The sequence below is a fragment of the Nycticebus coucang genome, chromosome 10 (genome assembly GCF_027406575.1).
Source record: "Nycticebus coucang isolate mNycCou1 chromosome 10, mNycCou1.pri, whole genome shotgun sequence".
NCBI classification, from domain to species: domain Eukaryota; kingdom Metazoa; phylum Chordata; class Mammalia; order Primates; family Lorisidae; genus Nycticebus; species Nycticebus coucang.
Genome location: NC_069789.1, coordinates 14,332,501 through 14,354,773, shown reverse-complemented (window position 1 = coordinate 14,354,773; position 22,273 = coordinate 14,332,501). Strand labels below are relative to the sequence as shown.

The window sequence follows — 22,273 nt, the reverse complement described above, 5'->3', positions numbered from 1 at the left end:
AATGCTTGCACCATTACTCCATCCTGGACAAATTTTAACTAGAGTATGAAAGTGTCTAAACATAGCCAGTTTTAGAAAAAACATTTTAAGAAAACTACAGGATAAATCTTGCTACCCAAAAGTGTATGGGGAAAAAAGTGAGAACAGTGTAAAGTTGAAATGAGGAAAGAGCTGATATCACTCAAAGCTTTGCAGAGTATTCAGACAGATTTTCTCTCTCTCTCTCTTTTTTTTTTTTTTTCCAGCTAGCCATAAAAACCATTATGTTTTGAGATGCATATTAGCAGGAATGTAAGCAAGGGTTCTCTTTTATTGGTCTCTATGGCAAACTTTATGTATAGTTTTGTGTATTACTCCACACGGATTCTAATGTCATCATTAAAACTGGTCCAAAACATAGGCCACTCTTTATGCGGGTATTTTCTTAATCCTAAGTGTGGTCCTGAATAACCCTTTTTTTCTCTTAGTTCTTTTCTGTACAATTTATTGGCATTTTTACTTGTGCTTTTTTTTTTTTACTAATGTTTTGTGTACTTAAGTCAATTACCATTGTAAGGAAAGCTTTTCATAATTAGGATGGAATTTTTCCTGCTTTTTTCTACTGCCAGAAAAATGAAACTAGCGTGTTCTTCAAGTGCCACTAGAAGCTAGAATTTGAGTTGCGATCCCCTTGAAGCGGAGTGCTTTAAATTACAAGCTTTTCTTTTATGGCCTAGATTGGCACAAGGCTTTATAAAAATTGGCTTTGAGCTAATCTCCATCCTTTGAACCGGCAAGGAAAGACAAAGTAACTTGTTTTATTTTGAAAGTTGGTTTGCAATGTTCCCTTGGTGATGCCAGATCGCCTTGCCTGTTTTTTTGACACTGCCACACCTGAAGCAGGTGGGTAGAGAGCTATTCCAAAGAGAAGGGCACAAACCAATAAACTCCATAATTTAACTGTCTCTTTTCATTCTATATTAAGTCTTCCAAAAAATAAAATGATACAAAGCAGCCAAATATCAGGCCAAAACAAAAATGTTCTTTAAAAAGGATCAGAAATTATTTCCCCAACTTTTCTATCAAGTATGAACCAAGCTTGATTGTATTTCAAACTCCGATCGTAATGAAGGAAATAACCAAATGGCAAGGTGCTTTCAGTTTATTCTGAATATTTTGGTGACACAGAGTTAAAGACAAGGAAACAGGTGTTAGTGTAAAACATACAGTTTAAAAGCAAATTGCTGCCTAAATTAGAATACAAGTGTATTTAAATAGTGTATTTACATAGGAGGAAAAACCCAGCTTCTGAACAGAGATGTGAAGGCATAGAAGTTTGAGAGCCTGACTTGTTTAATCTGGCCTGATATGTGAGGGGCTTGGAATGGTTACAGTGATGACCTAAAATAATAATTCGGTTTTGAATTGATTCAGTGGTCTGTATTTTCAAACTTAAGGTTCAGTTTATTTGAGAGTAAAGCCTTTATGGAGGACAGTCTGCTTTGGTGTTAAGTTCTTTCAACAAATGTCTTTAGTGGCCAGAAATAGCAGTTAGGAATAAGTTCTCCTGTCCCATTGATCAATTCTTTATCTTTCTCTGTGTTTCTGCTTTTTAAAAATTCTCCTGTTCTTGGCTCCGTGCCTGTGGCTCAAGTGCCTAAAGTGCCAGCCACATACACCTGAGCTGGTGGGTTCGAATCCAGCCTGGGCCTGCCAAACAACAATGACGGCTGTGACCAAAAAAAAAAAAAAAAAAAAAAAATAGCTGGGCGTTGTGGTGGGTGCCTGTAGTCCCAGCTACTTGGGAGGCTGGGGCAAGAGAATTGCTTAAGCCCAGGATTTGGAGGTTGCTGTGAGCTGTGATGTCACAGCTCTCTACCCAGGGTGACGTCTTGAGGCTCTGTCTCAAAAAAAAACCTAAAAATTCCCTCTGTTCTCCAGAGCTTTTCTAGGTACTTCTTGAAATCATATATCCTCAATGCTTTTGTTTCCATCCCGGTAACACGTTCCATATGTTGTCTTCACTTTTACAGGAAATGGGATTATCTATGTTCTGTATTTTCGTGAATATCTTAACATTTATGTTGGTGAACCTGGTCCATTTGCTCACTCTTCTTATTTATTTGAAATTATATAACACTATGGAGTTAAAAGCCTATTTTAGGGCGGCGCCTGTGGCTCAAAGGAGTAGGGAGCCGGCCCCATATGCCAGAGGTGATGGGTTCAAACCCAGCCCCGGCTAGAAACTAAAAAAAAGAAAAAAAAAACAAAAACCCTACTTTAAAATGTTCCCCCCCCCATATGTTTACAAACCTTTTTTTGTTGTTGTTGTTGTTCGAGCCCTGTCAACTTTTAATGCTTCTAAGAGGAATGAGTGGGACTCTCTTAAATATGTTTAACATCTTAGATTGTTTAAGAATCTGTTCACTTTTCTGCATTCCATATTGGGACGCAATTAGCATTTCGTGTATGGCAACCAGTATTGCATGGAAAATTCTAGAAAGTATCTATAACACATGACTCATACCAAACAGTAATTTGTTTGTTTTTATTTTGCCTTCTTTTTTCTCACTCCAACTTAATAAGTCACGTTTGCCATTCTTGAGGTTGCTAATACGGTTTTACAGATTTCACTGCCCTGCTTCTAATACCATCTCATTCTCCCCTCCGTGGTCTACTAGGCATTTTTCCCCCGACTCGACCACCCAGGGCTATGTCGAGTGTGTCATCCCCTCACTGTCTTTTTCATTCATCTTTTTGTGTTCTTGCTCATTTGTTTATCTTTTTTGTGCATTTACTCACATCACTAGTGCATTTTTTAAATATAAGCTGTTGTAAATTTCCAGTGGCTTATGAATTACCCATACTTTTCTTTGTTTGCTTATTCTCTTTCACAGGCACTTAATAAATTCTAATTCTTAGGAAATTACCGTGTATGGGTCTGTCTTCCCTTTGGACATGTAAAACCATCCCTCTCACTAAACTAATTTTATTGATTTTAAAAAGGTTATTTAACACCACAGTCATTTAAAAGGAATAATAGATTATCATTATGAGGACTCATACTAGGTTCAGAGAAAAGTTGGCCTCAGAAGAGATGTTACTGATTCCGGGAAAACTAAGTAATTATACAAAGAATAGGACCGACTTCCTTATTCACTAGGCACAAAACCAGACTATTTTTTCCTCCTCTTTCTGTATGTTCATAAAAAGTATAAGAAACGAGAGGCAGATAAACTCAAATATTACACGTTGATCTCCTCCCCATGTTGACAAGCAAAGCAGGCCCTTTGAGTGACCTGGAAACTTTGGAAATGGGTTCGTCACAGTATTGGTGATCCTCGCCAGCAAGGGAAGTCTGTCTGTATATTTCATAAATACTTTTAAAGTCCAGGGTGTATGCGAGTTAGCAGTTCAAATAAATGAAAGGGATATGGGCAGGGATAGATTTATTACAGTGTTTGAATTCATTATTTCTTGGAGCTTTTTCATTGATATGGTATTTTTAACTCATGGATAGCCATGATAATCAGTTCTTTTTTTTTTTTTTAAACCTATTTTAATCAGACTTCCCTTTAGCCCATTCGTGCCAGCTGGCTTTTTTAGGGCTACAAAGCAGGGGGAAAAAAGGCAGAAAATTTTTGAATAAATTACTGAATTGTGTTGCATAACAGCCCCCTCTACCTCGCCATGATTCCTCATGACCCCTGAGAAGAGGAGAGAAAGGTAAAAAGGTCCAAAGGAATTTTGCACTCTGGGCAGAACTTCTATAGCAGTGGATAGGAAGGATATAGAGATCTTCTAGAAAAGGAGAACCTCATTGTAGAAGGAAGGACAACAGGAAGGGTGAGTGCACTTGACTGTTGTATGTGAAGATGTTGATCTGCATGTCCTTAAGCCCCAATCCGGTCTGAGTTTACATGTCTGTTTCTTTTTGGCCACAAAGAGACAAATATCTCGCTTTCCATAATTGCGATGTTGGAGGGTAATCCTATAACTTTTACTTTAAGAGATGTATAAAAACCTTTATCTTCACCAAAATGAAAAAGAAAAAAAAAAAAAGATGTGTGTTATCAACTTTCCCAGATTAGCTATAGAAAACCACCTGGATCGGGTTGGCTTAGATGAGGATAACTTCCTGTATGCCCTGTGCTTCTGAAGAAACTGGGAGTCCTTTCATTATTCCATCCCCGCCAAGCTGTGTTTTAGAACAGTAGTTATACAAACTAAAATTTTTTTCTTTCCTGCTTCTACTTTAGAGTTTTTTTGGCTTCCGGTTCAAAAATGGAAAAAAGGGGGAAGGAGAGAAGCCTGGGGTATTGCAGTAAGTCAAAAAAGATTCCTTTTGGTCTCGGGGTCTCCTCATACACTCCCTGAAAACCAGAACCTGGTCGTCATCCTTGCGTGATTAAAGAGAGGGACTTCTAGGGCAAGATACCAGTGTTAGTCTTGGATGAAGTTAAAATTGCCATGATACCCATTTGCTTTTCCTTTCAAATGATCATCTTTCTTAGATCAGCTTTGGATTTCTTATGTGGCCTGGCATCAGTGAAGGGCGTAAAGCTCAAGCTTTTGCTGTCTCCTGGTGGAGGACGTGAACCAGGACACCTACTCTCCGTCTTCTCCCCCAGTATCACAGTTGGCCTGCTAGGAGCAGTCCCACCCAGGAAGTCTGTTAACTTATTCATTAGTCACTCCTGATTATTCATATGTTTTCTTTTTTAAGTATCTGTACTTTTTTTTTAATACCTTAGATTATTCATGTCTATTATTTTATGTGTGAATTTATTTCTTCCTAGCAGACTATTTTTGGAATAGAATAACCTTGTGTTTGTAGCGAGGATACACATAAAGGATGTGGGTTCATGATTCATGCTCAAGCACATTTAATCCATGAGTGATCTGCTGTAAAAATTGAAGCATACGATTCTGCTGAAAGTTATGCCTTTTTTTCATGGCTTCAGCTCTCTGCCTTCACTTGGTTCTGTGGTGGAAAGGTGATTACCTGAAACAGACATTTCTATCCTCTCACCGGCACCATCCATTCTCTTCAGAATGGAAGCTTTTAGCTTCCATGACTCTTTCAGGCCTTTAACTGCGTACTCCAGGCCAGTGGAATGGACACTCCATGATACTGATCTATTGCCAGCCTTAAAGATGATATGTTGTTGAACGATTAGACCTTTTGAAATGCTGGTATATAATAAATCCATTATTCCAGGGGGTTCTTTTAGTGGTTTTATTTTCTTCTTGTGTGCTACTTTGGGTTTAATTTTTCATGGAAGTGCCTTTACAAAGTGGAGTGGCCCATCCCTGTCTCAGCAAAGTCAGTATGACATTCACTAGTAGTAGCTAAGGACAGCAGGGAATGATTTTGTTGTTCTTTTCCTTTTTTAGCACCTGGGACCACTCGTGGAAGATGATGCTAGGATTCAGATTTAGATTTTTAGGCTGTATTTTCTACCTCTTGTCCCATAACATAAACAAACAAACAAAAAATGATTTAAAGGTTGGAGTAATACTTCTGTCTTCTTAATTTTTTTTTTTTATTTGATGGCTAATTGTTGATGATTCTTGAGCAGATAATTATCAGGTATAGTCAGATGAATTGCCACCAACTTAGAGAATGTTCAGAGATTTTTGTAAGAGCTACTCACTGCTGCCCAGGGCAGTCTTGTCTGAGCTATGCATATCAGCTGCCCCTAGCTTGGCCCTTTGCACAGACTGTGTGATTTTATGCATCTGGGCATTACCTATTGTCAGTTTCCTACCCGGTGAATTTGCAATTATTTTGTTTTTTAGTTTGCATTTGTACCTTTCCCTTCTTTGGATTTTTAGAAATATTTAAATGCCCTGGCTGGCCTTTTTATCTTGGGATGGAATCACTTACAGAATGGGACATGTGGCTTTCCCTCAGATTGAGTCATGGTGTAGTGACATAAGAGAATTTCATAGGAGCACCAAAATAACCAGAGAGTCCATGTGGCATTAATTCACTCCGTGTCTATTTATTGAATAGTAACTGTGTGCCAGCCACTGAGCTTAGTACTTTAATGTGGGAGGGGAGAGAGACTGCAGAAGAAGCCTGGGCTTTGGGAATTGGGTAATACATGTAGAATTCTGGGGGATTCTTGAGTTCTTTTGTCTTTTTGCTGCCCTAACCTCCAGAGGATGAACTGAGCTGAGGGAAACAAACTTTCCAAATCTCGAATAGCATCTTATTCTAAAATTGCTTTATTTGGCTTCTGAATGAATCTTTTAAAAAATTATTTGCTTCCTTAAGATTTTGATCTGGCTTTGTTTGTTTTTTTATGAACATACTGGCCATTGATTCTAGGCATTCAGCACAATGAACTAGCTGGAAAATCCACCCCAAAAATAAAACAGTCGCCTATAGCATTTTCTAGGGATGCTTGTATACTTATGGGTAACTCAAAATTACTTTTACTTAAACACCTTTATGCCGCTGACTGTAGTCTTCTGGGAAGATGAAGTTCAAATGAAAGCCATGGGGTGGTGCCCGTGGCTCAGTGAGTAGTGTGCTGGCCCCATAGACTGAGGGTGGTGAGTTCTAACCCAACCCCGACCAAACTGCAACAATAAAAAATATATAAATAAATAAAAAATAAAAAGGCCAAATGAAAGCCATGATGATTGACAAGAAAGGACTGATTCGAGGAATAATTAAGAGTTAGAATGACATGACTTAGCTATATTAGATAATTATTTACTATTTGTATACACTTGAACTATACTAAGCACCGCGTACTGCTTCTGAATGCTCAGCTAATGATCTTAGGTAAAAGAATTAGAACTTATTTGGTGAATACCCAACAGTGTGTCTGTCCTATATATATTTCTGTAGATGCAGTATTAGAGCCCAGTGACACTCTTATCAGCTTTTCCAAACATTTAACTGATTTATAGGCTCCTGAGTGACTTCTCTGATATTGTGATTTTGTTCTTAGATAATAACTTTATCATTACTAGGTTTGTCCATCTTTAGGAAAATTATCGAAAAGTGTTAAGTTTTCTCTGTTCATTTCATTAGTTGGTCTACTGAAGTTTCAAACAAGTACAACTAGTTTGGAAAACTACTTGGTAGGAAATACTAAATACTAAAAATATGTATATAAGAATACTCATAGGGCGGCATCTGTGGCTCAGTGGGTAGGGTGCCAGCCCCATATACCGAGGGTGATAGGTTCAAACCCAGCCGTGGCCAAACTGCAATTAAAAAAAAATAGCCGGGCATTGTGGCAGGCGCCTATAGTCCCAGCTACCTGGGAGGCTGAGGCAAGAGAATCGCCTAAGCCCAGGAGTTGGACGTTGATGTGAGATGTGATGCCATGGCACTCTACTGAGGGTGACAAAGTGAGACCCTGTCTCAAAAAAAAAAAAAAAAAAGAATACTCATAGTAGCAGTATTTGCAATATCTCTAAATTGAAAATCTTCTAAAGTATTTAGAGGTATTAAATCTTCTAAATCTTCTCAGTATTAGAATGGAAGAATTAATTGTGGTGTAACTACACAGTAAAAAAGTACACAGCCATAAAAAATCACAATATATGATTGTACTCAGCAACATTGATAGATTTCATAGACAAAACTAATATGAACAGTATGCTTCCATTTATGTGATGTTTAATACAGGTAAAAGAAATCAGTGGCGTCACATTAGCATGAGGCTTTGGGAGAGGAGTATTGATAGGAATTTCTCAAATAGTAGCCACTTTAGAAGAATTGTTCACTGAATAGCACAATACTAATTTGAGACTTTGGGACCACAGAGTTGAGGACACCTTCAGACCTAGGAAATAACGAATAATTTGGCTATTGTTAGATGAGGATGTGATAGAATTATTTGGTACAGTAAGATAAGTTTCTCTAAATAGGATTGTCGAAGGAAGGAAAAATGCTACATATACCCTTCCTGAAAATTACTGGTCTTGTAAAGACTTATAATCACATATTGAAACTTTTATTCTCTAAAAGTGAGCACGATAAATTAGTTCACTGACATGTCAATGTTTTTCTCACGTTTACTTCCAAACTCTAGGAGGTCTTTGGAATATAAGCCAGTTGCTTAGCATGTAACTTCTAAAAATAAATTATAGACTTGGAAGAAAGCTGGAAATGTCTTGCTTCGTGGGGTAAGACCAAATGCAGTTTTCACCCTTATATCTTCATAGTGCTAAAAGCACCAGCATACTTTATAGATGTAGGCAGAAAACAAGACTCTATAGAAGGGCCAAAAAAGAAAGATCACACTACTGACCACAGAGCACAGGCAGAAGCAGAAGGCTAACTAGTCCACATGCTGAATAACCATTCACTGAATCATTACAAGTTTAGTGTGCTAGTCTGTTCTGTACGCTAGCTGATCATCTGTTTCCTGAGTAACTTCTTTGCTATCAAACTTTTCATCTAAATTAATCACTGGAATTTTTTATTGTTATTATAACCACAAAGGAAGGGAGCTATTTTGGTTTTAATTTGTTTGCTTTTCATAATTTCCCTGAAATTAAGTAATATGTAGGGCGGAATATTCAGAGGGGGGTTATCCACTAAGGTTTGCTTTTTAGCTAACAATTTGAAAAGTCATTTATCCTTTTATAGTTGTCCATGTTAATTGTATATGATAACATAGGACATTAAGGAAATAGTGGAGAAAATGGGGCATAGTGTGTGAAATTCCTTGGGAGAAGTGTGTTCTCCATGTTGAAGCTCAGGATGCAGGACAGTGGTTAAGAAGGTAGACTCTGGAACCAGACTGCCTGGGTTCATGTCCTGTTTCTGCCACTTTCGTGAATGTGTGCCCTTGAACAAGTCACTTCTGCTATAAAATGTGCACTGTAAAATTACCTATTTCACTGGGGTTTAAATCCAGGGTATTTAAACATCTCTGCATAATTTTCTTATTTTTAACTTCAAAAAGTAGAGAGGGATAGAGATTTATGATAGTTGGTTTAAATTAGAAAAACATTTTAGGAGTCTACTGGTATTTATTTCAACTTTTTATTGCGTGTTTCCATAACTTTTAAAATAAAATGTGGAATTTGGAAATGCAACCTATTGGAACAAAAATTTTTATTAACATATATGCCTAATGCCACTTGGTTTTCTTCACCAGTTTGTTTAGAAACACTTTGGATTCTCGTATTCATTTTTTCTTGTCAAGGTCATCCTAAATTCCTCAGTTTTATCTCAGAAGAAGAAGTTGATCTAAGTAAGGAATTGAATTTTGAATTCTTTTAAAATTATTCCTTTAAAGAAAAATACCAGAAAGCAGACATTCCCTTGTTTCACCGGTGGTAGATTTTTGCTGTGTATTTGGCATCGACTCTCCTGTATGAGGTGTGTGTGGTGCATGCGTGCACATCCAGGGGCCTAAGAGCCCAGAGCAGGAAAGCAGTGAGCTTTGGAATCACTGTTAGCCAGATGGAGGGAATCCCCATCTGCCTCCCGGTCTTGGGTCTCTTGGCAGTTCTCCAAACTGAACACTTTTTTCTTCTAAGAATCAGTACATCACAGTTATTAATTATTTTAGCAGGTGCGACTTGAGTGTGTTGTATACATCAAGCTGTTAGGATGTATAATTACTCCATTCAGCTTGGCTTTCATTCTAAGAGAGGAATTGAACCACCCATGGGACAAATGTGGCTAATCTGGTGGGCTAGATTGGTGTCATTCTCTTTAGTGTACATTTCTTAAAATCAAGTAGAACACACATCTTAGAGTTTACCAAATCACTATTATGTAATGTGCTTTTTAAAAAATAATATGTTTTATGTCTGGCTTGATTTATGATTTTAAAATGATTTATAATGGCATGCCAAATGAAAAAAAGATGGTAGGGGGAGATACTGTTATGGAGAAGCAATGGAGAGCCACATGGGTAGTGGTTTTTATATTTATTATTGTATTTGGTGAGAAGATGTCCATTCTACTTGAAGTTCTGGCTTCCAGTCAGCTGGAAACACCTGTGACATGGAACTAGGAGACCAGTGGACTAGGATCGTGGACTGAATGAGAAAAAAAGCACTAACCAAGAAAATGGTATGGAAAGAGGATCAAACAACCTATTCAGTTGAGGAACAGCATCTGGGTTATATTAAAACCTAGAGCTGCTGTTCTCTAGACTGAAATCTCAAATAGGCTTCCAGACAACCAAGTGAGGGAGATGACGGAGAGGCTCTGATTGGTAACCTTACCAAATTCCACAGCTGTCAATCTCTGTCCTAGGCTGACTCAGACTCAGAAGCAGGGCCGACAAGGCAAGGAGCTTTCCCCTGGGTCATAGCTTGATACCTACACCAAGAGGCACATCCAGGACCAAGTTAAGAAACAGACAGATCTGGCCTGAGTAGACTTTGCTGTATTTTCTAAGTGACTTCTATATTGTTAATCATGGGGAGGTGTCAAATGGCATTTTGCCTATTAGCAAGTGGTGCCTGCTGTGTTTCTGAGATGGTGCTTAGGCTGGCCAAGTAGAGAGGATTGTCTGGTGCCAAGCAGATTGCCTGGAGATAGCACTCCTGGGCATGGTCAGTGTCAATGCCTTCTGGGGTCTGCAGTGCCTTGGAATGCTGTTGGATGCCTGTGAGGTCGGCCACCCTGCCCTGAGGCTTAGCGTTAATCTGAGTAGGACAAGGTGGTAGTGTAAATAAGACTGCAGTCCTCCTTAGTTGTGGGGGTGGACTTAAAAAAAAAAACAAAAACAAAAAAAAAACTCTGATAACCTTTTGCTCTGCAAAATCCCATACTAGCATTCTTCACTTTTGAGTGTAGACCAGTGAAGATTTAAGATGTCTGTTATTTTCATGAAGTCAGGCAATTCAGAGAAAGCTTGCACTTGATTCTATATGGGTCAAAAATCTAGATGAATCTGTCTTTCCAAAGTAAGAAAACTGAATTTAAATCAAAGCTATAAGATGACTGACAATATGTCTGAAGAATTCTTAATCAACACAACTTTGTAAATTCCTAAGGGGGTGGGAGTTAGCCAAGGCATGGGTTGTTCTGTCTCTTAATTCAAGGCATTTATTCCTTATCACTTTTTATTATCTGTGGTGTTCAAGTGCTTTTGTGACATTAAAAAAAAATATAACTGCTAGTTGTGGGATTATGAAATGTAACACCAATACCTGGCATTTGCTGGATGTTTTTATACTTTGAAAATGTTTTGCATTTTACCATATGTGTTTATTTCAAGTTAGGGGACTATTGCATGTCGATATTAACTGCATTCTACAAATGGGAAAATTGAGATCTGCAGGCTAAAGGACTTGTCCAACACTGTGCAGCAGGTAATTTAGGCAAAGACATGGCCTGAAAAGATCTCCCTCCCTTCATGTAGATCAAATCGTTGGAAATCTTGAGTCTAGGAATGGTTCTTCCTTTTAGTTTTCTTCTATTCTTAAGTCGTCTGTTCAGTTTGGTTTTCTTATTTCATATTGGCTTGCATTCTCCTGCCCATTAGAGTGTTCTTGCCTGCATTTTGCAATTGTTGTCCCTTGAGTATGCAGCATGCCTCCTGATACACTGCCTCGTGCTGTAGTGTCTTTGTGAGGAGAAGCAGTTTTTACATTTTACAATTCTGCTTTGGAATGGACCTTTACTTAATCGCTGTAGTTGACTGCTCTTATCTTACCCACACAGAAAACAATTTACCTGATTGGATCTAGCCACTTATCCCTTTAATTTAATGTCCCGTCTCCAGCAAGGCTGTGACATGCCATTTCAAAAGAAAGTGGTATGCTCCCCTAAGAAGGAATTAGGAAAGAAAACTCTTTCTTTTACCTGCTTTTAGATTGCAAGCAATAGTTTCTTCCTTTAGTGTGTGATTTCACTAGATTGCAAGAAGTTCCAACAAATTTCAAGGTATCTGTATTGGATATTTACTATGGGGCCCTTTAACAGATCCTCTTACTTAGCTAGTATTCCATGCAACATATATAAAATATGTACGTTTTAAACTTCTGAATTAACAAACACTATTCTTGAAGGATTAAGTTTTAAGTATCTTTTGACTCTTATGTAATTAATACAGTTCACATCAGCTTTCTCCTATGTCTGACATGATTGTGAGGCAAGTGTATAAGTTACTGTCATGTCATTCTTTTTTTTTTAATTGTTAAATCATAGCTGTGTACCTTTGTGCAATCAAGGGGTACAATGTGCTGGTTTCATATACAATCTGAAATATTCTCATCAAAGTATTCAACATAGCCTGCATGGCATTTTCTTAGTTATTGTATGTAGACATTTGTATTCTGCATTTAGTAGGTTTCACCTGTACCCATTCTAAGATGCACCATAGGTGTGGCCCTACCCATTGCCCTCCCTCCATCCTGACTTCCCCCATCCCTTCCCCTCCCTTGGCCCTTTCCCCATATTCTTGTGCTATAGTTGGGTTATAGCCTTCATATAAAAGCTATAAATTAGCTTCATAGTAGGGCTGAGTACATTGGATACTTTTTCTCCCATTCTTGAGATACTTTGCTAAGAAGAATATGTTCCAGCTCCATCCATGTAAGCATGAAAGAGGTAAAGTCTCCATCTTTCTTTAAGGCTGCATAATATTCCATGGTATACATGTACCACAATTTGCTAGTCCAATCGTGGGTCGATGAGCACCTGGGCTTCTTCCATGACTTAGCAATTATGAATTGGGCTGCAATAAACATTCTGGCAATTCAAGCAGTATCAAAAATACATTACTGGGACCTGATCGAACTAAAAAGCTTCTGCATAGCCAAGAACATAGTAAGTAAAGCAAGCAGACAGCCCTCAGAATGGGAGAAAATATTTATAGGTTATACCTCCGATAAAGGTTTAATAACCAGAATCCACAGAGAACTCAAATGTATTAGCAAGAAAAGAACAAGTGATCCCATCTCAGGGTGGGCAAAGGACTTGAAGAGAAACCTCTCTAATAGAAGACAGATGCACGATCTACAGACACATGAAAAAAAGCTCATCATCCTTAATCATCAGAGAAATGCAAATCAAAACTACTTTGAGATATCACCTAACCCCAGTAAGAATAGCCCACATAACAAAATCCCCAAACCAGAGATGTTGGCATGGATGCAGAGAAAAGGGCACACTTCTACACTGCTGGTGGGAATGCCCACTAATATGTTCCTTTTGGAAGGATGTTTGGAGAATACTTAGAGATCTAAAAATAGACCTGCCATTCGATCCTATAATTCCTTTACTAGGTATATACCCAGAAGACCAAAAGTCACAATATAACAAAGACATCTGTACCAGAATGTTTATTGTCATGTCATTCTTAAGTTTAGTAGAAGAGTCACAGCTCAACAATTATTTGAATACTTTCTTTTTGATAGTTGCTAAATCTTTATCAATATCAGCTATAGTGTTTTAATCCAATGCATATTTCTGAGCACTACTCAAAGAATAGTGCCTTTTCAGAAGGTACCTGGGTGATTCAGATGTCTAGCAAAAGCTGTTTTCAGGGTTTAGGGAGGCATCTAAGGTGGGCATAGCAGTCCAAGCAAGATTTATTTATTCATTAGACATTTACTGAATGCCTGTAATATGTCAATCATTGTGCTAAGTACTGGTGCTTATATTTTATTGACAGTGATCACTACTTTATCATGTGTCTATTATAGTAGGAGAATGGACAGTCTTATGGGTATAAAAAAGAGGCTTCGTGGTGAGCCCCTGTAAGAGTTATGGGAGGGAAGGGAGCTGATCGGGAAAAGCATCCCAGAGGAAGGAAACGGGAACATTCCTGTCCAGGGAGCAGTCAGGTTGTCCTTTGGACAAAGAAAAATGCTGGAGCAATGTAAGAGCCACTGAATCCCTGCTAAAGAGACGTGACAGGGTGAAGGAAGAAAGCCACTGAATCCTTGCTAAAGGGACGTGACAGGGTGAAGGAAGAAAGCAGCTCAGAAAGCTGGGCTGGAGGCAGAATGATAAGAGGTCTCTGGAAGGAGGCGATCAGAACTCACACCACCTCCTGGGCCTGACATGTGTCTGAGGATGGGAAATGAGGAGGAAGAATGAGTCAGAGCTTCCCCTGACCCGGATGTGCATCAGTGAGGTGCAGGACTTGGGAGGCAAAGCTGGTTGGGCGGAGGATAAGCAGTTTTCTTCACCCTTCTGTTTTTTTGTGCATGTTCCCCACTGTCCAGCATAGTACCTGATTCTTAAAAGATGTGTTAATTAAAATATTGGTTTTACTGTTTCTGTGGATGACAAGTTGGACAAGTATGTAGGGCAAGTGTGCAGGGAGGTGCAGAATATCTGCTCCATCACATCGTCCAGAGATTGATTTCCCAGCTCTTGTGTTGCTTTAGGGTATGATATGGCCGAGGAGGGCACATTCCATAATTCTGCATTAGGGGCTGAGGGGAAAAGAAAAGAGGAAGTGGAGGGCAAGGAGATTCCTTCTGGAGGCTGCACTTGTTGGCTTCCTGCTTGGACACACAGCTATGTCTAGGTATAAAGTAGGCTGTGGAAAGCGTTATATTAGCTGGCCAGCCATATGTGACATTAAAGACTTTAGAAGTCCTTTTACTAAAAAGATGAGGATTTTGTGGAATAAGTTCTTAAAAATGGCATGGATGATGCTACAATGGTCCTTCGTTTGTTGGGATGAATGTGCTTAGAATGTGATCCTGTTGTGCTGGAGGACCAGGGAAGGCCTCTGGGTAGAAGTGCCCAGCAGGGAGCTAGAGACACAGAATAATGTTTCAGAACAGTGGGACAGACGTGAGGGAGAAGTGGGGATGTCAGTCTGAAGGCTATGAATTTTCTTGTTAGGCTGTAGAGAAAGGTGCAGGAGGGCATCTTGGAGATAGCGCTTACAGATTAGGTGGGAGGAAGTGAAAGAGAGAATCCAAGGAAATAATTAGGGAAGTGACTGTCTAGAAAAACCAAAAAATATTATTTACTGAGGCAGGAAGAGAAACCGATGAAATGATAGTGTGGAAATGATAAAAAGTTAGAGAACAAAAATAAAAGGTGTGGCAGGGTCAAGAAATAGGAGAGAGATTAAATAACTGTTGACTATGGCAAAATATTATCTGGGATTGGCAACATGCCAAAGTAAGGCTCCGTTAGAACATCAAGTTAAAGGGTCCAGTCTGCAGAGGGAATGCGGTCTGTTACTTTTTAAGAACTATGGTCTGGAACTTTTTAAGAAGAAATTTAGCAGAGATTCTATTAAAGGTATGCACATAGGTCCATGAAACTGTTGGCAGTGGTTGTATCTGAGGGCTCACGCTATGTTGGGTTACTTGATTTCTACAATTTCTATGCTGCAATTGACATTAAAATGATTGGGTTCTATTTCTACAAACCATAAAATGAATTATTTTATTTTCTATCATTAGTTTCATTTAGATTAGCTTTATAATTAGCAAGTAATTCAAACCACATTGAATTGGTAGGAAAGCTCAAAGCCAGTCTACAAGTAAAGTTGAATATGTAGTGTTTTTATTCTCTGGATTATTAAAGTATGGTGGGAAAGAGAGGCTGTTTAAACTTGAGCAGGGATCTCATAATCTGGCACCTGAATTACATTGTCCCTCTCAGTATATTTCTGACTTTTTCTGCTTTATGATATCTAATAAGGAAGAACTTTGATCTCATACATATCATAAGATACTGACAGGAACGTGAAGCATACTCAACAAAAAAGGAAACTTTGACACCACTGCCACCTTTAGCGTCCTTTATTTTTTTGAACTTTAAGAGAACCATAAAAAGGAAATCTAGGTCTATGTGAAATGGGTTTCATACTTCCTCTGAAGTCAGATGTTCTTGATCAGTGCTCCCCACTAGAAATACAAGGCAAGCCACCGATGCAATTTAAAATTTTTTGTTACCCTCATTAAAAAAAAAGTATGAAGAAGGCAGTGAAATTAATGCTAACACATTACCTATAATTCAGAATATCTAAGATATTGTCATTGGAACATGTCATCAATATAAAAAATAGATTTTTGCATTCTCTTCAGAGAAAACGGCTAAATCTTTTAAGTTGGCATATAATTCAGATGCACAATTAGCCACATGTAGACACTGGACAGTGTAGTTCTAGAGAATTGATTAGCAGTCTTTTTTTTGTTTGTTTTTTGGTCTTTTTAATATTTACATTCATCAGTTGTTTGCATATCTACCATTAGGAATTTCATTAAGGGGGAGGCACCTATGCCTCAGTGAGTAGGGTGCCGACTCCATATACTGAGGTGGCGGGTTCAAACCCAGCCCTTGCCAAACTGCAACAAAAAAATAGCCGGGCGTTGTGGCGGGCGCCTGTGGTCCCAGCTACTTAGGAAGCCGAGGCAAGAGAATTGCATAAGCCCAGGAGTTGGAGGTTGCTGTGAGCTGTGATTGCATAGCACTCTACTGAGGGCGACAAAACAAGACTCTGTCTCTAAAAAAAAAAAATTTCATTAAGGATTTCTCCCTAATTTTTAATTGTGACATTACTGTTCATAGGCAGAGGCAGTGAATTAGTATAAATGTTTTTCGACTTTTTCATCATTGTTAGGAGCCCAAGCAAATGAATGGGAACTAAGGGCTTTTGTTTTCCTTCCCAGAATACTTGGCTTTTGATGTGACCTGAGATTTCTTGGTTATATTTCTTTTTTTTTTTTTTTTTGTAGAGACAGAGTCCCACTTTATGGTCCTCGGTAGAGTGCCGTGGCCTCACACAGCTCACAGCAACCTCCAACTCCTGGGCTTAAGCGATTCTCTTGCCTCAGCCTCCCGAGTAGCTGGGACTACAGGCGGCCGCCACAACGCCCGGCTATTTTTTGGTTGCAATTTGGCCGGGGCCGGGTTTGAACCCGCCACCCTCGGTATATGGGGCCGGCGCCCTACCGACTGAGACACAGGCGCCGCCCTCTTGGTTATATTTCAAATGACTGGGGAGCAGATGTGTGAAGAGCAAAGTAGAAGACAGACTTTCTGACCCTTTAACTTTTCTTTTGGTGCTCAGCTGATGGCTGGTTCCATGGTCCCCTCTAGTGCGATGGTTTTCTGGGCTATTGCTTAAAGAAAAATGGGCTGCTGTGGAGAAAAGGAATCATACTCTTATACTAGATTCATGCCCTTGAGGAAAAAAAAAATACAAATTTCATTTTATTTCATGCTGCTTGAGATGGCTCTTGTTATTGTTATGATAAATTATTCAATCTTTGGAAAAAATGTGCATTTCTAAAGGAGTAAGTAGTAAAGGTTTCTTTTAAGTAGTTTTTTTTTTTTCTTTTACTCCAAAGTTCTTTTTATTGTATCATTTTTTCCCCCAGAGATAAAAAGGAATAATTCAGCTAAGACAATCAAATTATTGCTTTCAAATTGTTTTTAACCTAAAAGACTTGAATTATTCTGGAGAGACTTTCTCTATATTATCTGCCTAGTTTCCTCATACTAATTTTGGGGGGACACATTTAAAAGAATAATCTGTCATTTCCAGTGGCATTGATATTGAATCTGAGGCATTGCCTAGGATTGTGGGCTAGAGGCAGGAACATGGAATGGCCTTTCTCACAGGGACTGCTGGGCACCTGGAGGCTTCCTGGGAATTCTGCTTCTGTCTTTAGTCTTGAGGCGATAGGAGAAGGCCTGGGGGATCAGGCGTGGAGGTCTACATTATCCTCTGGCCTTGCCTCCCGAGACACTGTCCTTTGTGCCTGGGGAAGTGCTTTACACATATGCCTCTGCTGCTCTCTAAATGAAGGACGAGTTTTTAGATCCTCAATGCATCTCCCTCTGATACTTCTGTAAGATAAAATGTAATGAAGTACTTGCAAAATGAAATTGTAAAAAATACCCCAAACAAAGACATAAATCTGGACTCAACAAACAAAACATTACTCCATCTAATTGCTAATCCTTGCTTTCCATTTGTGTACATTGTCATTCCGTCCTAGACGGGTGACACACAGATGGCAGACTGACCGTGGCCTTCAAACCATGGGCTGAGTAGGTGACACTGCTTTACATCCTCAGTGATCCACTCTACGAAGTGTGTTCTCCATTTTACAGATCAGGACATTGAAGTTCAAAGACATTAAGATGCTCAAGGATATGCAGGTGCCAGAGCAGGAATTCAGACCCAGAGTGGCAGCTACCACCCTACAGGGCCTCTTTGTTATAATTAGGGGAAAATTTATCTTTGTCTGAACTGATTGGCTTTTGCCTTCTGCCCTCACTCTGCCCTGTTCTAATGCACTCACCCTTTCCCTCCCTCCCTCTGTCAGGATAGAAGGGTGGGGAAGAAGGCAGTGAGAGGGAGAAGGAGCACAGAGACTAAGACTCGCCTCCTGGTTGTTTCATTGTACGTGTTTACAAAGCGGTAGCAGCATGCCGGAGGTGGCGGGTTCAAACCCAGCCCCGGCCAAATTAAAAAAAAAAAAAAAAAAAAAAAAAAAACAAAGCGGTAGCAGCAGTGGAGTTAATTTAATAGCTAATCAAATTTCAGATTATTTGGTAATCAAGTTTTGGCAGTAGAAGTTGAATACCTATAAATTTAATATATAATCCAGTTTTGGAGTACCTATTAATTTAATTACTGTATGCTATCCTTGGACTCCCCTTATAAGAAATTTCTACATATAGTCATTCAGGTAATGGGGATTCAAGATAATACAGAAAATAAATTGATATTTAATGATCTCCAAAAATATGTGTGAATACATTCCCATTATCCACTGCTTTTTTGTTTTTTTCCTTTTTAAACAGATCCTTACATGGAAACACAGCCCTACCTCCTAAGGCACTTTAAGATTATTTCTTTATTAAGAGCATTAACTGAATCTGATGTGAGTTGAAACAGATTCAAAATAATCATTTTTTTTCTGATTCCACGTTCTAATTCTGTAGATGTCGGTCTTTCCTCTGTTCTGAGTTAATCTGTTAGATCTGGTGTGAGATAGGGATTCACTTTGATTTTATTGCTTGTAACATCCCCATTTTCCCAGCACCATTTATGGAAGAGGGGGTCTCCTCTCCAGTGTATGTTTCTGTTTGCTTTGTCAAAGATCAATTGGTTGTAGATGTGTAGTTTTATTTCTGGGCCCTCCGTCCTGTTCTGCGGATCTTTGTATCTGCTTTTCCACCAATGTGACCATGTCATGGCGGCCTCTCCTGCCTTGCCTTATTCTGCGAAGCTCTGTAGTGTGCTGCCTCCAAATTTCTTCTTTTAGCTTGGAAGGATTACCTTGGCTGATCATGTCACTTTTGATTCCATATAAAATTTAGGATTTGTTTCTAATATTGTGGAAAATGACATTGGTGTTTTGATGGGAATTATATTGAACCTGTGAAATCGTTTTGAACAGTAGCATTTTAACAATATTAGATTTTTTTGAGACAGAGACTCACTATGTCCCCCTGGGTTGAGTGCTGTGATGTCACAGCTCACAGCAGCCTCCAACTCTTAGGCTTAAGCAATTCTCTTGCCTCAGACTCCCAAGTAGCTGGGACTCCAGGTGCCTACCACCATGCCCTGCTATTTTTTGTTGGAGTTGTCATTGTTGTTTGGCTGGCCCAGGCTGGGTTTGAACCTCCCAGCTCTGGTGTATGTGGCTGGCACCCTAGCCGCTACAGGCACCGAGCCACAATATTATTTCTTCTAGTTCAAGAGCACGGGTTGTTTCTGCACTTGTTTGTATCATCAGTAGTTTCTTTGCTCAGAGTTTTGTGGTTCCCCATGCTCAGGCGCTGAGGATGATGGGGCTGGGCTAAGCACTTCTGTCCTCAGGTCCCCTGCTGGTATGTTTGGGCACTGGCTGTGGATGGCAGAGGAGGGGTGGTCTCCAGGCCCCAGCCTAGCAGAATGGAGGGGATTCTTTTAGTGATTGCAGCCATAAACAAGTGACTGGGGAGGGTATGCACTAGCCCCAGGTTGTGGCTGCAAGAAGGTAGCTTGTCTTCAGAGCACTTTTAAATGTGTCGTGGCTTTACTAGGGGTGGCAGGGTTGCTGCAGTTGGGCCCTGTATGCAGCAGGCCCGGAGGGGCCAGCTGTGGGTGGATGTCACGGAGCTCTGTGATGTAGAAACAGAGGGGCTGTTGGGCCCCAGGACAGGGTGCTGTCTGGTTGGGCCTGGCTTCTCAGATTGGCACCTTGCTGGACTTGCTTATGACTGAGGCTGTGTGGGACCCACAGTGAGCTCCCTCTCTGGAGCAAGGCTGTCCCGGGGTCTCTGGGCGGCTCGCTGCGTTAATCCCAGGGCCTGTGTGGGTCGCGCAGCTGTCCCTCAGCTAGGATTGCAGGAGTCTGTGGTGGGAATGTGAACCGCAACTCTTCCCACAGTAGGGAACCTCTCCGGGGTCCCAGCTGATCCTGGCTGGGCAGGCTGCCTGGATTGGCTCCCCTTCCTTTCCTGAAGTCATTCCTCTCACTCCTTTTTGAATTCTAGAATTCTCTTTTGGGTGAGGTTTGACCTGTGATTACCTGCTTGCTATCTCTTTTGTTTCTTCTTTGTAGAGGAAACGTGTGCCAGCTGCCTCTAGCCAGCCATTTGAATCCTCCTCCTTCATCTATTTTTCTTGCAGTTTTAATAATTTTCCAGGTGATGATGGCACCTGTTCGGCCAAGGAACACACTTCGAGAATCACGGGTCTGGATTTTGCAGGGACCAATTAGAAGTCTTTTGCATTGATCCACTCAGGATACAATATATTATAGAACTAAATGTAGACAATAGAATTGAGGTGGGTTGGCTTCTAAAAGTTAGGAGGTTTTGTACTTGACAGACCCTGATACCATAGCAGAACACGCAGGTGAATGGCAGGGAGGAGCACAGATTAATTTCTAGATTTCTAGCTGTGCTTGGTGAATGGGAAGCAGAGTTGCCTTTATCTTCACATGTGGAATAAAGTAGGAGAATCTGGCTGGAGGTTTTGGTTTGGAACGGACAGGAATTTGGTTTTAGACATGTTGCCTAGAGATCTGTGTGGGTCGAGTAAGTGGAGATAACTTTCAGGAAAGCAGGAGACGGCCGAGTTGAAGATGTAAGCAGGCAGGTCCACGTGGGAGACACTACAGGTCACAAAGGAAGGAGAGTGAGGTTCAGAGAACAGAGCTCTGGAAATCACAGTGATTCACCTTCCGAAGAACTGAGACCTGGCAAGAGCCCTGGGGGAGAGAGTTTGTCTAAGGGTGTGAGCAACCTGTCGACACTCCACGGAGTTCAAAGGATCTATGGATTCAAAGGTGTCCACTGCATCCAGGAACCAGAAGATGATGGGAAACCATACTCAAAGCCGTTTCATCAGTCAGCATGAATGGGCCCAAATGGCATTAGTCTAAAATTAGAAATGGATTTCAGGACAACAGTACTCACCGACTGCTTCTCTTATGCTACATTTCTGTTCAGCCCTGAAGAGGATAATGCTATTGATATACTTTGCTGTACTAGTGGATTAATATTCAAATTTTAACCAAGTTTTTCTAAGTGAAAATTAAGAAGATGTTTGAGAGTCAATTTAGAATCAAAAGTTATCTGTTGTTTTTTTTTTTCCTTTGAGAAAGTAGTGCTGCTTAGAAGTGTTCAGAGATGATCAGGCAGGTTTTGTGGCTGGTCCTTCTGAAAGTGTTTTGTTTGATTCTACACCCCCAACCCTGCTGGGGAACCGAGAGTGCTGTTCTTGCTGTTAGGAATAATGTTTTACTCTGTGACTGTGTGTGACAGCTGGGTGTGATTATTTTACGAGTTTCCTGATTGACCCAATTTAAACCAAAAAGGAAGACAAGGTAACAAATGTGATAGCTGTTAAGGCAGCTGTCACTTCTGGTAATTTGAGCATAATTGTTTTTCTTTTCTTTTCCTCCAATGTTTTTCTAAGCAGATTTAAAAGAAAATGCTGAGAGTATATAGAAATTACTGCCAGTAACATGATCAGGACCTGGGATAGGAGATTCACAAGCAGAATTTCTTAGTGCACTTGGTCACCCAGAAAGCATGGTTAAAATATGCCTGCCTGTGTGCAGTCTGCCTGCCTCTGTTTTAGGACACCTGTCCATGGGATTGTATGCACTAACTTTCCAAGACTCACCATAAATTCAGACTTGAGATTGAGCTGATGCAGCCCTTTCAATTGCATGCTCATGTTCCTCTATTCATTAGTTGGAAGTTCTCCGCAAAACGTGGGTCAAATGCAGAAAGGCAGGAACTGCCAGTAAAACAGTAAGGTTTCTAAATGACCCAAATAAAAGCATATTTTCTATTTCGTGGTACAACTGATGTAGTCTAGCAGATTCTCCACCTGTGTACTTTCATTTTGCCCTTGAATTGTTA

General features: G+C 39.9%; 1 protein-coding gene across 1 annotated transcript in view; it reads left to right on the top strand.

The window, feature by feature from the left end:
- The window catches only part of FMN2 (formin 2), a 378,063-nt gene that overhangs the window by 154,431 nt on the left and 201,359 nt on the right, over positions 1-22,273 (top strand). The window lies entirely within an intron of this gene.